General features: G+C 39.9%; 1 protein-coding gene across 1 annotated transcript in view; it reads left to right on the forward strand.

Annotated features, from left to right (window-relative positions):
• HSD17B12 (hydroxysteroid 17-beta dehydrogenase 12) overlaps positions 1–12,683 on the forward strand; it is a 148,549-nt gene that overhangs the window by 63,696 nt on the left and 72,170 nt on the right. The window lies entirely within an intron of this gene.

Below are 12,683 nucleotides of genomic sequence, written 5' to 3' on the forward strand. Positions count from 1 at the left end.
TAAGCAACAGAATAATTTGGAAAAATTTCTTCTATGAAACATTTAAAAAATTTTGATATTCTTGCACAGGAGGTGTTTACTTTTTCTTCTGATTTTGTGAGAAAGTAGTCCCAAGTTCAAAGTTACCACCTTTGGAAAACTGGTTTCATTTTTTTAGTGAATATATACCTTTAAAGATTATCTAATCCAACCCCCATTAAGCCTTTATTCATAATGAATTATCTTGTACATTATGGGTCCTTAAAGAATATTTGTCAATATGCCTTCATATATATATTTTAACAACTTTTTAAATATGTTTATGCATGTGTGAGTGAAAAGCTGGGCTGTAAGGGGTTAAGAAGAAAGTCAGAAGAGAGAACCCATAGAAGGCTGTCTTCTTAAGCAGATGAGCTGCAAAGGGCAGGAGAAACACAAGACGATAGCAGAGATGGATGAGGGTTTTTGAGGATGGGGAAGATATGGGCATATCTGTAGGCAATAGGGCAAGAACCAGTAGACAGGGATAGACTGGGGATAACAGAGGACCCAGTCTGTTGAAGGAGATGGGATGGAACGGGATCTCCTGTGCAGGTGGAGGGCGTAGCCTTGGTAAGGAGGAAGGACACCTCGTTATGTGAAGTGGGAGTGAAAGAGGAGAGGGGCAGAGGGCATAGGAATGATATGAGATGAGAAAGAGGGAAGAACAGGGAGGTCAGGGTAAATGGCTTTTTTTTTTTTTAAAATTGTGAGGCAAGGTTCTTGGCTGAGCGAGTGAGGGGAGAAGGAGCTGCAGGAAGTTTGAGGAAAAGCAGGAGTAAAGGGAAGAAAGCTATTTTCTAGTGTGTGGGGGCTGAGTCAAGAGTCCAACTGGATAAATTTATATTTTATGATATAAGATTAATAAGAGAACATGGAGAAAGAGGTTCCCATCTCTTAGAGAGCCGAATAGTTTTGTAACTAGGTGAGGAACTTCCTGCATATCCCCCTTAAATTTTTTCATATTAATGATGAATTCTAGGTGTGCATCCTAAACCCCTCCTCTATTAAATTTTTTTCTCTTTAATCATTATGAGGGGTATTGGTTCCAAGGTGTCAACTAAAACAAACTCTGTAGGTAGTAAACCTTCTTTTCCTGGTTGAAATTGATTACATTTTAGAAAAATAAATTCTGTTTTCTGAGAAGTTAAATTCTTTCCCCTTGCTCAAGCTTTCTAGGTCGAAATGTGGTGTTTTTGATGATGACTTCTGAGTTTCTTAATGGAGTGACTGGTATGAGGAAAAGTTATTAGGAAAGTTTGGAATTAAGCTTGAGGGACTTTGGAGTTACTTCAGCAGAGTTCCGTTTTAGGGAGCTACAGATCGAAACTGAAGGTATTTCCTATACAGAGATGGAAATACTTTGTGGAAAGAGGGCTTCATAGATTGTGTGGCATCCTCTTTGGGCTTTGAAGGGGGGGCTTCAGTGCCGCCCCACCCTTGATTTTCCGCTGAGAGAACCCCAAGCCTCTCCTCCCAGCCAGGCTGGTCCCTCCTCCTTAAATCGTCTTCCATATTTATTCTAGTCCTTAGCTTGGTGCCTGGCACACGTATTAAGCACTTAATAAATGTTGATCGATTGATGTCATGTGAAAACTCTTTGTTGGTCCCTGTCTTTCCTTCCATTTCTAGAGGAAGAGCGTCTCCTTTCTCTCGCAAGCTCGCTAATCTCCATCCTTACTTTTTTGTCTCCATTTAGGTTCCTTTTGGGACCCTCCTCTTCCATGTGTTTAATTCCTTGTACACTGGTTCCTTCTCTGATTTTTAGGATCCTGTTTCAGAGAAATCTGTGCAGGAGTTTTTCATTGCCTTTAGCTACTAGGTTGTCTACCAAACTTCCCAAGTGAAGTCTCTATCTCTTTTTCTTGTCAACTGATTCATCCTTGAACACTGGTACTTCCTTAGCTACCTGCTGCTGGTCATTTCTGCTCTATTCATTCTGAACTCTTGCTTTACCCTCCTGGTCCAAACTTACTTCAATGCTCTTTGGTATTGTGTCCCGGCTATTCTCCCCTCTGCCCATATGAACACTTTGGGCTGTTGTCTTTGCTTCTACCCTCTCAGTAACTTTCCAAATCTTAGTCCTGTTTTCAGGCCCAGTTCAAATTCCATCCCTTCCATGAAGACAGGAACTGTCTTTATTTGTTTTTGTCTTTTCACCCAGAATGCCTTGCTCAAAGTAGGAGCCTAACAAATATTTGTTGAGTTGAATTCATTACTCCAGCTGGCTGGAGAGTCTGAACCACACAATTCAGCATTTTATTATATATTGTTTTGTATTGTTTGCTAATTAGTTCTGTTTGTTAGCCTTGCCTGCTCAATTGTGTTGTCCTTTATTTTACTTCTTTAACCTCCCAGCTTCTGCCATAAGGTTGAGCCTACTACTGCACAACAGTGACTCAACAGTTGCTAATTAGTTGATATCTGCAGTTTCACTTTTTGATCTTAGTTGCCTGTGATTTTAAGAAATCTTTTCTTGAGAGTTTTAAAGTTCTTGAAAGTCCTTGTAAAATGATATGGTGGAAGGGGAATAAGCATTTATATAGTGCCTTTGGCAGGTGCTTTAGAAGAGTATTGCGAGTGCAGGGCCTGGAGTGCATGTCTGTAGTCCTGGCTCCTGGGGAGGCTGAGGGCTGGCAGAGCTCTTGAGCTTGGGTGAGTTGCACTGTTGTGGGAGTTTGGCATCAGTATGGTGGACGTGTAGGAATGGTAGGCCACCCCCCTCAGTCAGAAGTGGTCTTGGGTTCCTGAGTTGCTTCCAGCCTGGGCAAGATAGGAGGACCTTGCCTTTTTTTTTCTTTTTTTCTTTAATAAGTAATATAAGCACCAAACTAGGGGTACAAACATTAACTCTTAAAGTTAAGAGATTGTTAGTACTGGATTGGAGAGAATCTAGCCCAACACCTTTATTTTCCAGGTGAGGAAACAGGCCTGTAGATGTTGTATGACCTTTTCAAGTTCATATAGCTAATAAAAAGTGTAGGACTCATCTTCGGACTATATGTCCAGTACTCTTGCCTTTATATCATGTTTAACATTTTCTGTAAAGAGTGTATATGTTACCACCACCACCACCCCCCCGCCCCCTCCTCGCCATGTACCTATCCATGTGTCTCCTCCACATGGGCCATCTGGATTATAGCTACTTAAGTAATATATTATAGGATCTACCTCCTAAAGATCATACATAATCCAGCTCCCTCCTTTTATAGATAACTGAGCTGAAGTCTAGAGAGAGGAAGTGATTTGCTCGTAGTCACATAGCTGGGTAATGACAGAAGAGGGATTTGAAGCCTGGGGCTTGACTTTCTACTCAGGGGTCTTTCCCCTAATTCCACTGCAAGAGAATAACCTGCTCTCTGCAAGGTATACAAGGTAAACTTTGGAGATGCAAAGACCTAAGCAGAAAACAGTCCCTTGTTATAAAAACGGCATAGTTTCAGAAGTTGATCTTTAAAAAAAAAAAACCATACAATAGTTCTTTTCATGATATTTTCCTAAAACATACTAGAATTGTGTTTCAAAAGCTTCTTTAATAGCTTTAAACCACAGTGCAACTTTTGGGACTCTCTGTACGTTTCTTTGCCAAGTCTTTCCTGAAGTTTTGGACTGGAGAGGTTAAACACCTTTGTTAGGCTAACACAATCAGTATTTGGCAATTCAGAATTTAAATCCAGCCTCAGACAATATCAGAATCATTAGACTACCTGAAAGCCATAATCAAAAGAAGGACTTGGACAACATCTTTCAAGAAACTATCAAGGAAAACTGCCCTAATGTTCTGGAATCAGGGGGCAAAATAAGCAGTGAAAGAATCCACCGATCATCTCAGGAAAGAGATCTCAAAATAAAACCACCCAAGGAACATTATAGCTAGGTTTCAGAACTATCAGGTCGAGGAAAAAATACTGCAAATGGCCAGAAAGAAACATCAGGGAGTCACAATCAGGATCACCCAGGACTTGGCAGCTGCAGCATTAAAGGATCAGAGGTTATGAAACATGATATTCTGGAGGGCAAAGGAGCTAGGACTACAAGAATCGCTTACTCGGTAAAATTAAGCATAAGATCAAGATAAAAAACGGTCATTCAATGAAATAGAAGGATTGTGGAAACTGAAAAACCAAAAAGATGCATCGAGTAGGCCAACATCACACAAGAAATAAGAGTTAATTCTTTTATAAGAGTGATTCTTTTTAAAAATAAGTTTTGTTACTTGAACCTTTTTTAAGGTTATTATTAGATTTGAATTATTCCTCACATAATATACCTTTGACCTGACACTTTTGTAAGCAAAATTGCTTGGAAAGTTGCCCTCGTTTGGTGTAATACCACGTGGTGAGGGATGTATACATTTTAAAGATCATGTTAATCATGGTGGAAAATCTTCAGGCTGCTTCGTATAGTACTAAAAGGGGAAAACAGCAGCTGTAGCCTGTATTTTTTTCTCCTTAATTTTTTCTCTTTTAAAGTTTAAAGGTGTACATGTTTGTGTGTGTAAATGCACACATGCTGGCATGCAATATTTTATAAAAATGAATTATCGAGTGTTGTGCATTCCACTCTTGCCTGGACCTTCCTCTTCCCTATCTTGTCCTACACAACACATAAAAGCTATTACCTTCATTTTCCCCTCACACAGTCACCAGACTGGGCTTGCAGCAGGGGGCTGAATGTCACTTACGTCCTCGTTTCACATAGCAACGTCTCCCTAGGGTTTGTTTTTTAATATCCAGTGCAGCTGCTTGTGGCAAATGAAGGGAAAAGAAAGGAAACATACTGAGATATCCTGGCTCTGACCGTTCTCTGGATCTCCCTGAGAGGAGGGGCTACACCCTGTGCACTGAGGAGCTCCAGGAGTCAGCAGGAATGGGCGGTCAGATCATGGGAGCAGCTGCTTTTCCTTGAATGGAGAAATGCATCTTGGGAAGCAATGGAGATTATTTCTTATCTTTTTGTGAATGGTTTTTCTTGAAGTTGACAGATTTTTATGAATGATAAAAGAAAAATTTTTCAGCTATTCTTAAGATTTTCAGAAGTGATGAATATTGTGGGGAAATTACTCCATTTGACTTGCTGTTTGGGGAACATTCCATAATTCATTTATTTTAGCCAACTTAAAAAAAAAAGCATAGACATATAACCCAAAAGTAAATGTCCAGGCAGTTTCAGTGCCACTTTTTATGTTGTGAAATATTTAGTTTATCAAATGAATGACATTATCTAGAAACACCAGCATTTAAGAAACTTAAAGCATGGACCTAATATTAAATTGTCATAAGAGTATGGTGGAAAGAGCATTGGATTCGGGGTCAGTTGATTTGATTTTAAATCCCAGCTATGTCTGAGACCATAACAGGTCACTTCACTGGACAAAAGTAGGGGTAGGACTAGAGTAAGGTCTCTCCCAGCTCTAGAACTTTCCCTCTAGGCCTAATGTACGTTTGTACATTTGGACCAAATGGTGTATTTTGAAGACACAATCGTAGGGTTATAGATCATAGTAACACATCAACCATTTGCCTTATGACTCCTTTTACTGTCCACAGACGCTCCTCCCTGGCCTCTCTTCTAGTACATGTGTTGTCTTTTCCTATTAGTATGTAAGCCCAGTAACAACAACATCACTTTTTATATTTATTTCTGCAACATTTAGCATGGTGCCTGATACATAGTAAGTGCTTCATAAATGCTTTTTTCATTCATCCATCCATTCTGTCTTGGAATCATGAATATTAGAACTAGGTGGCACCTTAAAACATAGAATGTAATGTTTTGGAGCTGAGAGAGATCTTAAAATGTAAAATGTGCAATGTTTGAGCTGGCAGTGATCTTAGAACATAGAATAGTAGTTGGAAGGAACCTTAGAACATTTTGTGTAGAATGTTAGAACTGGGAGGGACCTTAGAAAATACAACTTAGAATGTTAACAAGAAAAGGGATCAGTCTTGTCCTAACTCTTTTTTTGTGTATTAGGAAAATGAGGTCCAAGCCACTTGTTCACCTTGCTTTGTTCTCATTAGTTGGCAGAACTGGTACCAAAGCTGGTACCATAACCCACATCTTTCTATTTCTTTTTCCCAAACTCAGTCCACGATACCACAAAACAGCCTCCTTTATTTCCATATTCTGATACTTAACAGCTACTGTAATGTTTTCATTCTTCTTCCTGCTCTGTTTTTTTTTCTTCGCTCCATGTTAGGAGTAAATACAGATCATTTGTACCAGTACAAAATAGGACTTCTAATGGTCTATATTTGTTATGTTTGCCATCCTCTGTCTTGACTGCTTTATGTGTTATTTTACTCTGAATATGCTGAGGGGGCTTTTCTAGACAAGTAGTTGTTCTGTATACACATAGTTCTAAAGATATTTTTCTGCAGCCCTATTGGACCTCGTGAACCCAAGATGTGCTTTTCATGGAGGTCTGCATCATAAATTCCATTTTATGGGCAGCTTGGTCTAACGTATTTTTAGGAGGATTCTTTTTAACTTTAAATTAGGGAAGAGTATTATAGGTTGTGAAATAGCTTTAATGTTTCCTTTTGGCCTTTTTAAAAACAATCAACCTAATGTACTAATAGAATGAGCACTGCACCAGACATCAGGGTACCTGGGTTCTAGTTTTATTTTGACCCTTTTTGTGTGTTTTGGAACAATTCACTTTCACTTCCTCTTCTGTAAAAATAAATGAAGGGATTGGATTAGTTGGACTTAAACTTGCTTCCAGCTCCAACATCCTCTGAATCAAGGGTATGCTAAATACTTGTTTTCAAACCAATTTGAGACATTTATTTTCCATAACAATTCAGATTTTTAAAACTCTGAGATTTGGGTAATTTGTGTGGACAGCATATTTGAGGGCCCTTCTAGTTCTTGGAAAGTAGATTGCACTTCAAAATCAGGAATTGGAGTTTGTACTTGCCAATTTTACTCCCTTGATCACCTGGTGTCTTCGCAGGTGAAATTACCTTAAGCAGGAGGTGCACGTTGGAAAAAGAATGAGCTCGTTGTTATAGCCCTTTCCGGTTTCCAGAATAGTTTCCTCATTTCCCGGTGTATTTGGCATCGTCTTCATTTTATAGATGAGAACACTGAGGCTCAGAGGTGAAGCTGCTTGCTGAAGGTCACACCACAAACAGGGATTCAGACTGATGTTTCCTGATTCTGTGGTGGGACTGTGTGACAGATCTAGAGGCCAACTCACCGTCCTGGTCTGATCAGTGGCCAGTGCCTGCTCTTTCCGGGATGTAGCCAGACAACTATCTTCAGTTACCATGGAAGTACACATTCCAGTGAATGTTGCAGTCCATCGTGGGGCTGTCTGTGACATTTGGAGAAGAATTGTGCAGACTTGCATGTTTCTCTGTCTTACAGAGAAAAGAAAGTGAACTTCTCAGAAACTTCCTTGGAAATGTTGGCAGAAGGATGGGGTAGAGCTATAACAATGTACGCAGGCAATCTCTGCCTTTTGCTGGTTCAAATATTGTCTGTCCCTCTTATGCAGTGCTGCCTAATTAACACTCATGCCACAGCCTCTCTAATTCTTCATTCAACATTCATTTAGTAAATATTTGTTAAACACCTCCCTTGTAAACTAGTGCCCTTTGCTCAGGCCTGGGAGTGTTGTGATTCATTCACATTCTAAGTCTAAATGTTGCTTATCCATTAAATTCAACAGACTTTATTTAAGGCTTGTTATATGCAAGGTATTAGGAATAAAATAAAAAAAAAAAGAACAAAATACTGTCATAAAAGGAACTTAAGTTCTACTGGGTATGTAAACCGATTAGTAAATAGAAAGTAATTTGAAGAAGCAGAGAATACTAACAACTTTGAGAATTAGAAAAGGCTTCATTTAGGAGGTGATAGCTGAGTTGAAGGGATTCTAAGATATGTTGGTGAGAGAGAGACAGAGAAGAGAGAGAGAGAAGAAAGAGAGGAAAGAAGAGAGAGGAGGGAGGGGAGGAGAGAGGGAGGGAGGGAGGGAGACAGAGAGAGAGAGAGAGAGAGAGAGAGAGAGAGAGAGAGAGAACGAGAACGAACACGAGAAAACAAGAACGAACTTTCAGAAGGAGCTTTTGGGCAGACTGTGTGAAGGAACAGGATCTGTCAGGCTAAGTGGCCTAGGAGGTTCAAGGAAGGGAGGTACTAGAGGATGGATGCTGGACTAGACTTTTTGCCCTGAACCGTATTTGGGTTGGCACCATCACCATTTATAGTAGAGAATAGAAGTCTCCCCCAGAAACTGCCCTGCTAGTCTTCAGAAATGGGCCTCTCCCATATTCCTGCTATCCAAGTGACTTTTCAGAGTTGCATTTGTGGGTGGCGCCCTGTTCCCTAATTCTCTTGAGTGAGGAAGGCAAGCATTTCCCAATGTAATCTATGGATGTATCAAGCCCTGGACTTACCTGGGTGATGTTGAATCTTGCCAACAGGGTCTCCCTCTCTTTCCCCCTCCTCCCACCCCATTATATCTTTGTTCCTCATTTTGCCTTTACCCAAGAATGTTGAGCATCTAGGATAATACTTAGAGACACATAGAAATACAAGAAATAAAATTGAAGAATTAAGGTAAGTGTCTTATCAAGGCAAAGCAGTTTGAGTCAATGCCTACTTTTTCATTTTGTTCAAAATCTTGGAGTAGTCAGGTCATCTCCCCAACAAATCTTTTCTAAAGTCTAAGAAGACAGACAAAAGTATTGTTAATTAAATGGAGGGCAATATAATGTAGTGGCAAGAGTGCAGACCTTTGAGACAGAAGCCGGAGCGAGTTAAGGGAATTGATCTTTATAGTTTTGCCACATTCTCTTTTGATTTTTCTGTGTGTGGTTGTTTTTTACATTTGCATTGTTGTGCTCATTGGATATATTGTTTTCTTGTCTCTGCTTATTTCACTCTGCATCCTTTCCTTTAGATCTTTCCATGCTTCTCTGAATTCATCACACACATCATTACTTAAAGCACAGTATATTAAGTTTATCTACTTTATTTCCTGTTCTTTGTGGCTGTAAATATTTTGGTATATATGGGAACTTCTTTTTATCAATAGCTTTCTTGGGTTATTAGCCCATTAATGGAGTCTCTGGGTAAAAGGAGATGGATGTTTTAGTCACTTTATTTGAATAATTCCAAAATTCTTTGAAAAATGGTTATACCAATTCATGAATCCCCCAGTAATGTATTAGTCTGTCTGTCGTAGTATACCCTTCCGACACTAACTGTCATTTTTGTTATCTCTGACAACCCAGGGTTGTTTTAACTTGCATTTCTCATACTCTGATTTGGAGCATTCTTTCATGTCGTTATGAATATTTTGTAATTCTTTTAAGAACTCTTCATATTCTTTGACCACTTATCTATTGGGGCATGACTATTAGTCTTACATATATTTATTAATTGTTTATAAGTCTTGTCTACTAAGCCCTTATTTAATACCAAATTTGATACCAAAAGCTTTTTCCATTTGACTGCTTCCCTTCTTATGCCAGGTATATTAATTTTGTCTGTGTAGAAGTTTTTCAGATTCATATGGTCAAAGTTATCTGTTTTATCTTTGATAATTGCCTCAATTTATTGTTTTGGTTAGACATATATCTCCTGCCCATAGCTGTGACAGTCATATGATCTCTTTCTTTTCTAGTTTTTTAAATAGTATGATCACCTAGACAAAATTAACCAGAGACTGCTTCCTCTTATGGTAAAACAGTATTACTGCTCCCAGCCCCGCCCCCCCCCCCCCCGCCCCCGCCATGTTATGGGAAATGTGTTGTGCTGAAAATTCATGGCAGACAAATGGCTTTAAAGGCTTCAGAGAGAAATCAAAGGTAAATGTTGACCCCAGAAAGACATAGTCTAAAATCCCTGATTTCTTGGGTTGTAGTTGCAGGATTTGGAGGTAGCTGGGTAGATAGAGCACTGGGCCTGGAGTCAGGAAGATCTGACTCCATATCTGGCCTCAGACACTTACTAGCTGTGTGACCCTGGGCAAGTCACTTAACCTCTGTTTACCTTAATCCATGGAGAAGGAAATGGCAAACCACTCCAGCTTCCCTGCCAAGAAAACCCTATGGATAGTGTTGGCGTGCTCTGGTTCATGAGGTCAGGAAGAGTCGGATATGACTGAACAACAACAAATGGCAGGATGTTATTAGCAGTGGAACAAAAGGAAGTCTTCTTTTTGGGGGTTCCTTTGTGAGGAGAGAATTGATATAAATAGGGTTCTCAAACTTCTTGGTATGTGATAAACTGAAGCCCAGCAACAGATAACATAAGCAAAAGAATCCCCAGATAAGTACCAAAGCATACCCCCAAACCATGTCAGGTGGACATTGATTGCTTTGGAATATGGATCAATAAAGAAATGGTGGCATGAGGAAATAAGAAGTGGGTGTGTTCATTTTGACCAAACATGCCTTGTTAGGGAGCCACAGACCAAACCAGAAAAATGCTGATGACGACAGCTAAGCCTCTGAGAAATGGGTGAGCAGGTGGCCATATATTCTGCACCAGTCATCATAATGACAGACCTTCAAAGATGAATGGGGGAATATATTCTCTCATGATAACATAATAACAATAATATTCTCTTATAAACCCATAGGACTCTTAAGAAAAGTTGAATGTAACTTTGTGGTTGTGGGCCTTCTCTGGGAACCTAGGCCTGCCAGAGCAACAGTACATCAGAGTGAGTAAGCGTGCACATGTGTCCATATGAGAATTATGAGGTTCTGAATTGTGGGTGGGTACTCCAGGCACCCAAAGCATAAACCTACCCTGTAAACTTTTGCCCCAATCATTGTTATTTCACAGTAACATTGGTAAAGGATTATAACCCAGATCTACTGTAGTTAACCTGTGGTACACCTCTTCTACAAGAAAAAGCTCATGTACGAAGACAAAACCTAAGGAGCCTTGATCTTCAGAGGGGACATGAAGAGGTTTTTTCCCCCTGGAGTATAAAAATCTTACCCCCTGAATTGCAGATTCGAGAATTAAGCTAAATCTCAGTTTATGAGATTTTTACTAGGTTTTAAAAGCACCTATTCAGTAAGATAACGTCCAACTATCTGATATAGTGAGTTCTTGTAAAGAGTGTAGTCTTATTTGTTAGGAAGAAAAATATAAGAAGTGAAATATTGAAAAGATGATAAATTCGAGCAACCTCCCAATTCTTCAACATTTAAAAACACAGGTAATTAGTAAGTGATGCTCACCAAAAAAAGAAAGAAAGAAAGATTAGGCATTTGGAGAGGGATAGGAATGGGAAGAAAAGAGGGAATTCCTACTCATTGTTTCTGGATTTTATTTATTTAAAAAGATTGTAAGAATCCAGTAGAATTCATAATCCAGTCTGCTGACATATATATTGGCTAGACCTTACATTCCTGGCTACTGCAAATGAAAAAAACCCAGATTCTTCCTTTTTTCATGGTCTCTGAAACTATACTGCCTCAAAACAAAATACTCCTTGTTTAGGAAAATGAACATTATGGGTACTAAAAGGGGAAGTCTGGAATTGTGTTCATTTAAGTCAAAGTCAGAGCTTCTTAAGTGCCTGTTGTGTGCTAGGTGCTGAAGTTAAGAAGACAACAATGAAATAGTCCTTGTACTGGGGAGCTGAAATTCTCTTGTCGGAGACAGGATATACATAATTTGGGGCAGGAGGGTAGGAGCAGTGGGGGGAGTCAGGGAAGGCTTCAGGTAGAAGGGGGCACTTAAGCTGGAAACAGGATCCTAAGAAGTGGAAGTGAGAGAATATTGAAACCAAAGCATGTTCATGAATTTTCTTCTAGTCTGAGCTTGAACATAGAAAAAGTTGGCAGGTTTGAGTTTTTCTTTGGGAGCCCAGAACCTCAAGACCATTTTTGCTTTTTACTCCAGACCTTGCTTGACCCAGTTCAGTAGTCTCAGAGCTATAAATAGCTACAGAACTGGAGTGGGTCAATCCATGCCCGGGGGCTGACAGTGGCTTGAGGCCTGTGATGATCAATTGTGCTATAGATTTGTGGTTATAAATAACATTTAGATTTTTTTCCCCCTGAGCATAAATTGTAGGGATGTGTTTTTTAGTGCTTGAAGTGGGCAGAAAAAGGGAAGGGACAGTTTTATGTCACCTAATTCTTGACTTGTTCTGTACTTGCCAGTGCTGGAATACTGCTTCTATTCCTAGCTGATTGTCTGCTATGGGAGGGAGGTTCATCCCTACATCAGAGCTGTATTAGAACTGTAGGTATTGATTACACCTATCACACTGAGAAATAGGTGTGCTGCACTAAGGCAGCAGGACTGTCAGAAGGGGTTAGGGTTAGAGTCCTAGAGTGTTACTGTCAGGGCCCTGTGACCTCGGAAAGCATGGTCATAGACATATGTACCTGCCACCGACCTGGTGAAAGTGTCAGAATCAGGGTTCTCTGCATCTCTGCCATTAGTAACACTGAGTCCAACCACTGGGAAAGCAAGGTAGCCTAGCTGATGCAGCGAGACAAGCTGGAGGGATGACGCAGGTCAAACCATTGCCACCAGGGACTTTGATATAAAAGTTGTTGGCACCATCGGATGATTTAACAGTGGAAATGCCACCACAGAAGATGCATTACCATCTGCTTTGCCATTGCAAAGAATACTGGGTCTTTCAGACTGACTTGGGGCTGAGTGTTCTACAT

Source organism: Trichosurus vulpecula, chromosome 6, assembly GCF_011100635.1.
Source record: "Trichosurus vulpecula isolate mTriVul1 chromosome 6, mTriVul1.pri, whole genome shotgun sequence".
In the NCBI taxonomy this organism is placed as follows: Eukaryota; Metazoa; Chordata; class Mammalia; order Diprotodontia; family Phalangeridae; genus Trichosurus; species Trichosurus vulpecula.